The sequence below is a fragment of the Delphinapterus leucas genome, chromosome 18 (assembly GCF_059928025.1).
Source record: "Delphinapterus leucas isolate spDelLeu-1000000601 "Yukka" chromosome 18, BTC_Dleu_Yukka2, whole genome shotgun sequence".
Classification (NCBI taxonomy): domain Eukaryota; kingdom Metazoa; phylum Chordata; class Mammalia; order Artiodactyla; family Monodontidae; genus Delphinapterus; species Delphinapterus leucas.
In genome coordinates, this window is record NC_143146.1 from 74,346,489 (window position 1) to 74,359,939 (window position 13,451).

General features: G+C 48.8%; 1 long non-coding RNA gene across 2 annotated transcripts in view; it reads left to right on the forward strand.

The window, feature by feature from the left end:
* LOC149746883 (uncharacterized) overlaps window positions 1–9,340 on the forward strand; it is a 61,041-nt gene extending 51,701 nt beyond the window's left edge. The window contains exon 3 of one of the 2 annotated variants that reach the window (XR_016388749.1): window positions 1,105–9,340. This is a non-coding gene — a long non-coding RNA (uncharacterized LOC149746883). The remainder of the gene's footprint in view (window positions 1–1,104) is intronic. The other variant, XR_016388750.1, reaches the window with a different exon arrangement.
* Window positions 9,341–13,451: the final 4,111 nt, after the last annotated feature.

Below are 13,451 nucleotides of genomic sequence, written 5' to 3' on the forward strand. Positions count from 1 at the left end.
TGGGCTATCAGCCATGAAAAGATATGGAGGAACCTTAAATGCATATTGTTAAGTAAAAGAAGCTAATCCAAAAGGCTACATACTGTATGAATCCAACTATGTGACACTCTGGAAAAGGCAAAACTCTAGAAACAGTGTTCCCAGGGTTAGGAGGGAGAGTGACGAACAAACAAGCAGAGCATGGAGACTTTTTTTTTTTTTTTTTTTGCGGTACGCGGGCCTCTCACTGCTGTGGCCTCTCCCGTTGCGGAGCACAGGCTCCGGATGCGCAGGCTCAGCGGCCATGGCTCACGGGCCCAGCCGCTCCACGGCATGTGGGATCCTCCCGGACCGGGGCACGAACCCGTGTCCCCTGCATCGACAGGCGGACTCTCAACCACTGCGCCACCAGGGAAGCCCCCATGGAGACTTTTAAACTGAAACTATTCTGTTTGATACTATAATGATGGATATGTGTCATTATACTTTTTAAAATACCCACAGAATGTACAACACCAAGAGTGAACCCTAATGTAATGGGCTTTGGTTGATAACGGGGACATGTAACGTCATCATCATCATAACAAATGTACCACTCAGCGCAAGATGTGATCCTGGACAGGCTCTGTGGGTTGGAGGTGGAGGCAGGAAGCACATGGGAACTCTCTGTACTTTCTGCTCAACTTTGCCGTGAACCTATAACTGCTCTAAAAATAAACGTTATAGTAGATGAGCCTGTAAAACTGTCCAAGTATGAGTCTGTAAAACTTCATTTGTTTAAATCATACACAATGATTTATCCTTATCCCAAGATTGACTTGGAAAATTGCCTTAAATTGGTGTCATCCTCTTGTAAACCTCCAAAAAGACACTATAGACTACAGCTTTTTGTGAGTGATAAATGGGAAGAGACAGAACTTCCTGCCCAGCCTGTGTTTAAGATGAACAATGAATGATAAAAAATGATAACGTGGAGTGATAAAAAGGGAAATCATCTTCTTAAGGAAGATCTTGGGTGCAGTGGCAGATCTGACAGCTAGAACTATTGCTATGCAATTCAGTTCTCATTCGTTTCTAAATTTCTTTCCCTTCTGTCTTTTTTTTTCTCTCTCTCTCTCTCTGCAGGATGTTTAAAAGTGTTCCAATAGCAACAAAAAGGCTTTTAAATAATTCAAGCGTAATGCTACTTGTGTCTCTTTGAGATTCATCCCATTGTCATCTGTGTCTGTCTTCGTTATCTCTGGAAAGACAAACATCATTCAGGGACCAGACCCAGGCTCAGTAAGCTCCAAAGAGGTACAGCCACATACCTGAAGTTACCAGAGAAAGAAAATGCAGAGAGGGGGCCTAACACTGGCCACCAGTGTATAGATTTGAGGTTTGAATCTATTACTCACTTCCCTGGCATTTCCCCAAGCTGGACCTTTGAATAAATGCTAACTAAGTCCAGATAAACATCAGCTAACGTGTTACCCATGCCCGATGGCCACATGAGATTCAGTAAGCATTGTTAACCAGGAGACAAAAGAGAAGCATCCTTTCTATCCAAAATGACTTTTTAAAACAATTATAATCTTGTCATCAACCTGCCAAGCACTGATACTTTTGATATGTCTTTTAAAGTTATTTAGGATTTAGAGTTAATTGTAACAAAAATCTCACAAATACTTGGATAATAAATTCCAACAATCATCTGTATTTTCTTTGCCTAAACCTGGTTTTCCCCTGATGAACGAATAGAACACATCTTTCTGACTCACCTACCACCCCGCAGGGGCCAAAGCTTGCCCCAGCTCTGGTTAATATCCTGACTCAGTGATCACACTGCAGCCAAAATTACTGGAAATGCACAAATGATCTAAAAAAACACTTTAGTGGCCTCCCACTTTGTGCTCTTACAGCAGCGCCCTTGTAAGCCCTGCAAGAAGGAGGTTGAAATGGGTGTTTGGTAGCCAACAACGGCATCTGCCCCATGAGGGATGCAACAGGACAGAAGTCAGAGACTTCCTACAAGTCTCTTGGCTTAGTATTGCAGAAGCCCAGGCCCTTAAAGGCTTCTAGAGGATTCCATAGACAGACATAATGCTGTCGTCAGAAGCATGCATTTTGTATCTTTATAATGCGGAGAGGATTTGGGGTGCGCAAAAGATCTTTTGCAGAAGTTGGGAAGTGGTGAAAATCGGGCTTTCCTTTACTCCTAGGTCAGAGTGAGAGTCTCTCTGGCTGGAAGAGGGTAGAGGGGAGCCCGGCTGCAGACCCGGAGGGGAAAGGCCAGGGCATCTTCGGGAAGGTGCACTCTCCAGCCTGGCCAGACGCTCCAGAGGCCTGGCCGGCCAGGCTGTCCACAATAATGACCATCTTAGCAGTAACCAGCAAGGACGGGTCATCGGTGATCAGGTGACCCCAAGCCCTCAACTCCCTTTTCTCTTCCCGTCCCTGTCGGCAAAACCACACAATGCCTGACACGCAGATAATATTCAAAGGTATGTTTTGAATGACTAAAGAAAGAGAAACTCTGCCACAGTGAGTTTTTATAATGGACACTTTTCTACCAAATTACCTTAAACTTCTTTGTCTCATCTGATACACAAACACAAAATCTCTACTAATAAATACAAACTGGACCACTTAGTAATTTCCTCTGTTCTGCAGTTTTAAGATCCTGCGCTGTGGCTAAAACCATTTTCTAAGAGGCTCTGGCCCTATCCTGTAAAGTAACGTCATATTTAAGCAGATGTATTATATAATGGTTTTAAAACCAAGTGTTTTCTGAGCACACGAAGAGAAAAAGACGTTCTACCTTAATTATCGGGGCTCCAGGTCCCAGGGTCTGGTCAGCAGAGGGGGATGGAGCAGAGAAAACCCCCCTCCACCCCCGCCCCACGATATGTGGCTGGAGGGCCAGTGGGTCCCCCGCGACCACCCCGGCTCCGACACTGGCAGCTACCAGTGGGCAGTTACAGGGTTTTAGCCCCGTTAACAGGCTGGAGGAAAGATGCATCACGCCCATCACAGGTCTGCTCTGACCCAGTGTCTCCACAGATGACTACCCTGCTCTCTTCCCCTGTCACAGCCTCGCCTGCTGCTCTGCCCTCCGGTGCTGTGCCGTCATTAAAAGCGATTAGCAGGGCATCTGACGCACCCGGAAGATCACAGTGAGTGTTGTCAGCCAGAAGCCCCATCAGCGCTGCCAGCAGCTCCCGCTCTACTGGGAGGGCTTGTGATTCATTAGGGAGGATGCCCAGCCTGCCTTAAGGATCTGGGAGTTCGTGTGTTGGCTCCGCTTCCCGTTGCACAGAAAATAGTGGCCGTGCCCCGCTGCCCTAGCCCCCAGACCCCGCCTGGCACACAGGCAGGCCTTCCCTTCCCTAGAAGAGGAGGCCCAGGGCTTCACCACTGCACTCGTGTTACTACCCGAGTCATCATTTGGTCCATCCCGCTTCTCCCTCCAATATGAGGGCAGAAAAAGTGATGTCCGCCTGCAGCCCAGTGAGCCCTCCTCGGAAGGGGTGAGGGGTGGGCAGCGTTCCTTCTCAGCCCCTCCCAGTCAAGCAGTCCTCACACTCCTCCCCATCAGTCACAGATTCCTTCTGGAATCCCTCCAGGCTGAGACAAGACCCAGCAGTGTCCCCCAAGCAGGGTTGCTGAGAAACTACAGGGCTTCTTTAAAAGGCCAAACCCTAAGCTCCCAAGAATGGCTGTGCCTTCCTGGGACTTCCCTGGAGGTCCAGTGGTTAGGACTCCGTGCTTCCACTGCAGGGGGCACAGGTTCGATCCCTGGTTGGGGAACTAAGATCCCACGTGCTTCGAGGTGCAGGAAAAAAAAAAAAAAGGTTGTGCCTTCCTGAGGTAGAGACAGCTAGCTGCCGCCCAATACCCCTTCTATTTTTCCTTAGTGACAGAAGTGCAGTATCACTAGGGGTGCCAAAGACACCCAGAAAAAGACTACATTTCCCAGCTTCCCTTCTAGCTACGTGTATCCATGTGAGTAGTGAGATACAAATGCAAGTACTGGGTAAGACTCTGGGAAGATTAATAAATGAAAGCTAGGTCATCTGAGACGCTCCTTCCTGCTCCCTGTAACTTAGATAGCTGGTGCTCCAGCAGTCATCCCAGACCACAAGGAGGACCCTGAGGATGAGAGCTACACACTAGCTAGAAGGGCAGAGAGGTAACAGGTTCCTCGGTCTCAGATGGCCATGGAACTACCGTTCCAGCCCAAGGTAGCGTACCCTGGACTTTTTTTTTTTTTTAATTAACAGACTCTGTTTTTGAACAGTTTTACGTTTACAGAAAAACTGAGAGGAAAGTTCAGAGAGCCACATCCCCAATGGTTTCCTTTGCTATTAACACCTTGCATTGGTGTGGTATATTTGTCACCATCAATGAACAGATACTGATAACATTATTATTAACTAAAGTCCATAGTTTACATCAGGATTCATTCTTTATGTTGTACATACTATAAGTTTTGACAAATGATAATGACAGGTATCCACCATTACAGCATCATACACAATGGTTTCACCATCCTAAAAATTCCCTGTGCTCTACCTATTTATCCCTCCCTCCCCCACTCCCTGGTATCCCTGACAACCACTGATCTTTTTACTGTCTCCATAGTTTTGCCTTTTCCAGAATGCCATATGCTTAGTATCATACAGTATGGAGCCTTTTCAGACTGGCTTCTTTCACTTGGCTATATGTGTACGAGTTTCCTCTGTGCCTTTTTTTGTGGCTTGAAAGCTCATTTCTTTTTATTGCTGAATAATATTCCATTGTCTGGATGTACCACAGTTTATTTATCCATTTACCTACTTGAAGATATTGGGTTGCTTCCAAGTTTGGGGATTTCTTTAATATGAGAGGAAACTTCTTTTTTATTTAAGCCACTGCCATTTTGGAGTTTCTATTACCTGTAGCCGAAAGTACTCCTAACTGACATGCTTCCCTTCAAGAAAGACGGTCAACCAGGCCAACTGAGCCTCTATCCTCCCAGCTGGGTCCTCCCCCTGGTGTGCTGTGTCTTCTGCTGCCCCAGTTCTGCCTGGGGGAGGAGGGAGGAAATCGATAAACTCAGAATCCCAGGTCAATAGAAACTTATAGGGAGGGAGGTTTGTGGGGAGGGGACTTCGCAAAAATCCCGTGATGAAACAGCAGGTTCTGCTTACCTCTCCTGGGGCAAGGGCTTCACTAAATCACAAGCAGGGCAAAAAATGACTGATTTTTGGGCTTCCCTGGTGGCGCAGTGGTTAAGAACCTGCCTGCCAATGCAGGGGACACGGGTTCGAACCCTGGTCCGGGAAGATCCCACATGCCGCGGAGCAGCTAAGCCCGTGCACCACAACTACTGAGCCCGCATGCCACAACTACTGAGCCCACATGCCACAACTACTGAAGCCCGCGTGCCTAGAGCCCGTGCTCTGCAACAAGAGAAGCCACCGTAGTGAGAAGCCCGCACACTGCAACGAAGAGTAGCCCCTGCTCGCTGCAACTAGAGAAAGCCCGCCCGCAGCAACGAAGACCCAATGCAGCCAAAGATAAATAAAATAAATAAATCCATTAAAAAAAAAAAAGATGCTCTCTCTGCCTTGACCCTCTCTCGGGTCAGCCTGCATAGGTTCAGCTCATCAGCCTCCAGGGTGGGGTCTGTCCATACCCCCACTGTCTGCGGTGGGAAACAGCGGCAGACGAGGTAGGAGAGCACACACGTGCGCACACACACACTCACGCCCTTTGGAGTTCCTTCTTCTGTGCTGTGCTGATGCCTTGGTGTCCATCAGCTGCTTTTGCTGCCCTTCAACATGGTTTTCAACTCTGCTGCGACCCACAGCCTTCACTGGACCTCAGCGCCAATTACAATTCATTTTCAGCTATGTTCGTGGTACATTTTGTGTAATACTTCCCTTTGTGTGACATGTTTTGCTGCTCTTTTCCCAGACACTTTTAGCACTGTTGAAATTCCTCCTTTGTGAAACTAAATAGCCAAAATTAAATTACTGGAGGTGCTCCTCCCGCAGGCACTGATCTGGGGCTGAAGAAGATGTTGTGCCCATGTATCACTGTGTGTCTTGTCAGTTTGTACCGGAACAGTGACACCCTCATCCAAACCAGCTGGGAGCTCGTACACAACATTTCGTTTCATGCACTTTACTGAATCCTAATGTGGGCCACTGAATGCCCCTTGGCAATCCAATGGGAAGACTGTCTATTGAGGACAAGGGACTGAGTCAAGAGGTATGACTATTCCTTGGGTGAATTTAGTTTGTTCAAAAGGCTGTTTGAACACTGCTAACACTTGAACATTTTGGAACTGCTTACCCAGCAAAGTAAAAATAAGAACCCAATTCTATAACTGTACAAAAAATACTACCCACAGGGCTTACAATAAGATCTTTGGTTTGAATTCAAAGTCAAAATTTAGCCTCAATAGCTTTGTTTTTCTTGCTAAACTACTTGACATTGTCAAATGAATCCATACTCCAGGGGGAAAAGACTCAAATCAAGCTTGGTCTGAATGAAACATATTTGAAATAACTGGAAAGTAGTGCAAGGGGTTAGTTACCTTTGCGTGTAGAGGGGATGCAAACTACGTGAATAGGGACCGAACGAAGTGAAGATTTTCACTTTATGCCTTTCCACAGGTTAAAAAAAATTCTGAACCTTAGGAAAATATACCTATTCCAAAAAATAAAAACTGGAAAACTCTGCTACCTCAGGTATATTGGCTCTATCCATCCACGCAGAAAGTTCTGTAAAGGGTCCCAGTGAGGGAGGGAGAGTAAGACCCTGAAGCTGGATGGAGGACCCGGGAAGAGGTGTCCCTGAGGTGCAAATGGCAGAAACCAGCACCTGCTGTGATGTGAGGTCAGCAAAACTATGCCCTGTGTTCTTATATGGCAGTCATGCCTGTTAAAGTGTTCATGTGTTTAAACTTTGTTTAATGTTGAAACCTGCCATCATATAAAGGAGACTCTCCTGGAAAAGGAATCCGAATGAATGATGCTTGTGAACATTAGGAAGTGGCTCAGCTACTACCTCAGTCGTTCATTGGTTTTCACATGTGTCCATCTTCTCATTCTGCAAATGGACTACAAACTAGGGTGGTCCTCAAGAACATGAACAGGAACCTGGTGGCAGTTCCCAGTGGAGAAAGGAACATACTGCTTCAAACTACCAACCCTACTCTACATTGAAAATAACACAAAACTTGCAATATTTAAAAGAGTATGTGGAGAATGATACAAAAATCACAAAAACTAGAATTTGGGTTTTTGTGTGTGTGTGTTGACGGGACTTGAACACAATTGCATCAGGGAGGTGAACTGGTGCATATGTTGACAATTCTGCTTTTCAAAAACAGTAACGGGAGATAATATCTCTGGAACGATATACAAGGAACGGGTAAAAGAGGGTTGGCTTCAGGGGAGTGGCTAGAGACTTAGAGCTAGGAGAGAGATTTACCTTCCACCTTGTATCCAAGGGAAACCTGATACAAACTTGATTTCAAAAGAAACAGGAGGAGGTAAGTCTGCTAGCAAAACAAAAGCAACCCGTTGCTAAAGAAGAGCCGAACTGTGGCTGGCAGGCGCTGCTGTTCACACCGCCCCTGCCCTGGCACTCTAGCCGTCCTTGACTTCCAGGACAGTGTGCTCCCCTGGCTCCCCCTATGCCTCTGACGTTCCTCCTCGGCCCTGCCATGGGCTGCTCCCCTTCACCCACCCCTGGTTCCCCCAGCTCTGCCACGGACCCTGATGCCATTCTCGGTTACCCTCCCTCTGGTCGCCCCAATGCGCACCTCATTTTGGACAAACGCATTCACTCCCCAATCTCTTCCCAAGCTTCAAAAGGTGCATCCAAGTGCCCCAGGATATCGGCTCATACACCCTGCAGGCCTCTCAGTTTCAACGTTCACACCTCCCGACGCATCTAAAAGCCAAGGGAAGACTCCGGGGGCCTCACGGAGGAAGCCCTCTGTGGGGCGCTGTGCTGGGTTGGATTAAGGATGGAACCTGTGTCCCCTTCCATCCTGTACCTCCAGCAGCTTGTACCTGGTAACCATCCCCACACCCAGTGGTCCAGGAACACTAGTGCTATCCCTACTGCCCGGGGTCCATGGCTGGTGAGGACGCACAGCATGGAACGTGCCTGCTTAACTCAACATCCAAGCTGCTTTTCACACTCCAGGTCCCCAGCCACGCGGAGACCCGTCCCCTCCAGTGAGTGCCAATCTGTGCGGAGGACAACCAGAGACCCATCGGCAACTGTTCCCGCGAGCCTGACAAAACCTCTTCAACACACAGACAGTGTCTGACGCACAAAAAGAAGGAGCGGGCGGAACGTTAAGATGCACGTGGCCTGTTCTAAACCTCAAGGAAACCGGCCTGAATCACCGTCCTTGTCAGCTGAGCCTTCCAGCAGCATCAGAAGAGTCTGTCCTCAGCCCAGGGCCAGCCTTCCCGGGAGCCAGAGGAAGCTGGCAGCTCGGGCCACCGTGTCCACTGTGCTGGGGACGAGGGACCCAGGAGCCCGATGCCGGCGGGAAGGCCGGCAGCCCAGGAGCTCCAGCCGGCGCCCGAGTCTGGACACGGAGCCCTTGCTGCTTCCCCGGGGCCCCCGCGCTCTCCCCTCCAACAAGTGGACAGGGCGGCAAGCAGCCAGCCTCCCAGCCTGCGTGTTCCCTCCGCAGACACGGCGCACGAGGGGCGGCATGGCTTCGCGGCTAAGACAGTCCAGTCTGCAGCCCGACGGCCTAGGCCTGACTTCCGAGTCTGCCTCTTACCAGTCAGGCAAACTGGGGCAAGCTATTGAACTTCCCTGTACCTCAGTCTTCTCATCTGTAAAGTGGGGGTGATGGGCACAGGATTTACCTCAGAAGGGTGTGAGGTGTTAATGTCACCGGCAAAGCCCATTCACAATTCCGGAGAAATAAAGATAGAATCTGGATAATAAAATAAAGTCTAACCTTTTTTTTTCTTTTCCTCTGTGCTGAGTCTAGTGTCACTGGCTCACAGGTGGGCCACGTGCAGAGGCCTCGCACCCGGCCCCGCACTCCGGAGTCCCCGATGCGTAACGGCTACGCCGACAGCTCAGCTCCCGGCTGTGTGCTGACACCTCACGTGACACTCAATCCAAGATGGCGGCGGCGGGCCGTGCGCAGAGAGGCCGCAAGGGCACTGGAGCAGAAGCGGCACAGCTGCGCCTGCGCCCGAGAAGAACCCCGCCCCCTTCCCCCAACGCCAGACCCTACAAAGCAGCCCCGCCCATGGACGTTTTGGGAGAGCTCGGAGAGCATACGCTCTAGAGTGGGGGTCGCAACTCCCTGTTCTTTAATCAAAGAATAAAGTTTTCCTTCGCTTCTGCCCTAAATTCGGTCTTGTTCTATTGGCACAAGTGACACCAAGCAGGAGGACCCTTGCCGGGACCTGACTTGAAAGGGTCGGTAACAGTGCACATAAAGCGTTACTGAAAACCGTGCCTAGTTCTATACAGCATATAAGTACACATATAAATATACTACATATGCTATGATATACTATTATCATCATATTATATCACCAGATGAGCCGACTGAATGCTGGTGACGGGACAGCTGATGGCACAAAGCTCTTAACGTTTGCACAAGCTAGCCTGTGGAGTAGAGAGAGCGCAGGAGCGGTGAGTAAAACAAGGCTCCTGTCCCCGTGCTACCACATCCAGGTTATGTAGGCAAAGCACGTAATCTCTCTGAGCCTCAGTTTCCTCCTAAAAGTGGAAATAACAGCTTCACTGCCTAATTCACAGGGCTCCTCTGATGGCTGAATGAGATAGCATCCGTGAAAAATGTGCAAAGTCTCCAGAAAGCTACACCAAAGCAAAGGGCAATTACCAATAGGAAATTCCTTTGCTTCTAGGGATCTACCATGTGGGCGGCGGGTCGATGACCCAGGAGCCCAGCTCCGTCAGTCTTGAGGCTCCTGTTCCCTTCATCTCCCGACCCGGGGTCAACATGGGAGGGATGGAACAAGCCAGCCAAGACCTCAGCCAAGCCTCATCCGAGACCCCATGGAGAGCAGAGAACATTCAACCAGCCGACAAGTGTAGGGGGCGGGGGTGGAGGCAGGAGGTGGCCCGGCTCCTGTGACATGGACCACGCAGGGTAGGGTCTCACAGGATCTGAGAAGCTCAGTTTTGCCTCTGCCACAATCATGTGACACTTGGGCTCTCAACAGTCTTCGGGAAGAACATGCAAACAACCTTTACCCTTAACGCTTCCATTTAAAGGACTGTTTGCAAACATCAGACTTCTGGTTCCCGGATAAAGTCAGCATCAGCAAGATCACATCCTCATCAGGACCAAGTGGTCTCGTGAAGCCATATCCATGTAACTCCTCCCAGCACAAACAGACTAAGAACACGTAAAATGCAAATTAACTTAATTTGATCTCTCACAGCCATCAGCTGTCCTGTGACCTGGATGTCCCCCCAGCCCACTTGTGCTGTAATGTTCTGTGACTCTAATCAGTGTCACTAAGAGCAACAGAGGCAATGAACATTTCGTTCTTTCCTTCATTTACTCACTCACTTAACAGTATCCATCAAGCACCTACTACGCGCTCGGCGCCCAGGGTGGAGGCGTGAAGATGTTAGAGGAGGCTCCCTGGAGGAAGTGACATTTGTGTTTGCTCTTGCAGACAGGCTAAGAGCTTGATGGGCAGGAGTTCCAGGCGCAAGGAACACATGAATGCGGGCCAGGAAACGACAGACCGACCATGTTTAGGGTCGATGAGTAGATAAGGTCTTCTAGGAATCGAGAGAGGATCGTGTCCGGGAAACTCGGGCTGCCAGTCTAGATAGGTAGGTAAGACTCGACCATGCCTGACGGGGGAGGACCCCACCTCGCCACCTGCCCCTCACCTTCAACAAGCTTGAAGTCAGCCTGCAAGAGATCAAGGAAGACGCAGAAGGACTGGAGGAAGGCACAGCATCCTTCCTTCCAGGAAACGATGGAGGGAGGGAGGAAACAGTGACGTTGACAGGCTGCTTTGACGAGAGTTAGCTCAAGTGTTCCTCCGCTTGGAATGTTCTGTAGCCCTGGATCCTTACCATCATTCTAGTGGGTGTTCAGATTTGCAAGTCATTGTGAGAAAGTAACGTGACTGCTTATTTTTGAGCATCTAAATCTGTAACCCCTTGAATGACTTTACTTGTAAACCATTCACGGGCTGAGTATTATTACTCACACAGATACTTCTTCTCAAAGCTGGGATGGCTGGGAGCCAAGAGAAGCTGACCCTGGGGCCTGTGATGGGTCTCTGAGACCCAAGTGAGTGTCTATGGCAAAAGCCCCCGCGTCCCACCCCCAAGTGCTCCTAAAACAGAATCACAAGTGAGCACGTTGGCTTCCTAAAGTGCACTGGGGATGGGGACAATGAAGAAAGGGGTCTATGGCTGCTGAACTGTCCCCTCCGTGGGGAGTTGTGAGGACCGATGTGGTTCTAAGTGTCCTAAGTCCTAACTGTTCAGTGCAGCCGGATCATTCAAGTGACCAGGGCCTTTCTGTCTAAAATTGTCAGTCAGGCGCCTCCTTCTTGCTTGTTCATGGGACTCAGTGTTTTCAGTGCACCCAGAAAACAGTAAAGGGAACCTTGCGAAGTGTTCATTTTTTTTTTACCTTCTGGAGCATGAAATTGAAAAACAAGAGTGCTCTGTTTTGTGCCAAAGTAACGATGAGGCACCACCTCCTCAGAAAGATCCAGCGAAGCTGTTCAGGTAGGTTGTGTTGAGAATTTGAAATGCTACTTGAAGTATATTATTTTCTAAAAGTTCCTTTGCCAATAAATGCTGGGATTTGGATGGAAGAATCTAAAAATATTAGAGCTGGATTAATGGAGACGGACAAGACATGATAGTTGAATAGCATTATGTGACTGGATCTTCTGCCAGAGGGAAAACATGCCATAAAGAACATGACTGGCCTCTACCCGGTACTCTGTGGTGACCTAAATGGCAAGGAAATCCAAAAAAGAGGGGATATATGTATACGCAGAGCTGATTCACTTTGCTGTACAGTAGAAACTAACACAATTGTAAAGCAACTATACTCCTATAAAAATTAATTAAAAGGGCTTCCCCGGTGGCGCGGTGGTTGAGAGTCCGCCTGCCGATGCAGGGGACGTGGGTTCGTGCCCCAGTCCGGGAGGATCCCACATGCCGCAGAGCGGCTGGGCCCGTGAGCCATGGCCGCTGAGCCTGCGCGTCCGGAGCCTGTGCTCCGCAACGGGAGAGGCCACAACAGTGAGAGACCTGCGTACTGCAAAAAAAGAAAAATAATAATAATAATAATTAATTTAAAAAAATAAACAGAAATGATAAAAATAAATAAATAAGGTTTTTGACTCTAAAAATTCCACTGTTATAATTTAGATAAATCTAATACTTCCTTTTCCTGAAGAAGACAGTAACTGGGTGAGAAAAGGGGAAATGAAACTCCATAAACATGTCTGGAATGCCATCCACCACACTCTGAGAAGGGCCTGGGATTGGGAATAGTGATCAAGAAGAACTTTAGTTATATCTGTACTGGTTGAAGTTTTGTAATAAGAACATCTTTTTGTATTACATGTGTGAATAAAAATAAATTAAAAAAAAGAAAAAAGAACATGACTGGATACTAACTAGACCCTTGTCAAAATCATGATGAGATACCTCTGCACTGTTGGTTCACAAACCTCCTTGGAGCTTCCCAGGTGAGATCAGAAGAGGCAGACCACCGCAGATTGGCAGACAGCAAGTTCAATTAGCAAGGGGACTGACTTACGTGGCTTGTCTTGGGCGGCTGCAGGATGAGTCGATCTCCACCCCGCCCTCTGGAATCTTAAAAGTTTATCCAGAGGCCTTAACTGGGCTCAGTCACATACACAGTCCAGATGGTCTCAACACCACGTCACTGTCTCAAGGCTGCATCCTGGGGCAGCTCCTGGGGGGCGGGGAAGGCAAGCTGAGGGCACATTCATTCTGAGGACAGGGGACAGGGTGAAGGACATCAAGCTGCCCGAGTCCAGCCGTCGGGGCAAACCAGAGGTCACATCTTCTTGGCGACCTCCTCCAACACTCCACCCCCGGTGACTGGCTCTCACAAGCTCACATGCACCCCTCTTCCACAACATGCCCTGTGTAGTCAGCTAGGGGTCTCACTAGCAGGCAGGTGGTCTCTTTGGAGGTGATCTGGTTGCACTGGAGGAGATATCACAGCATCAGTACAGACACATGCACGAGAAAGCAGGGATTAAGACAATCATTCCCCACGTCAATGACAGCGTTTTTCACAGAGAGCCTCGTGATCTGAGCCATTGATTTACTAAGTCTCCTCAGCTGGGGGGCGTGGATCACTTGAGGCATCACCTGTGTGCTCGTGTGCTTTAATAAAGATGCTACATTAGCAGGCTCATCCGGTAGGAACACACAGCCTTCTCTTTGGACAATGGCACAGG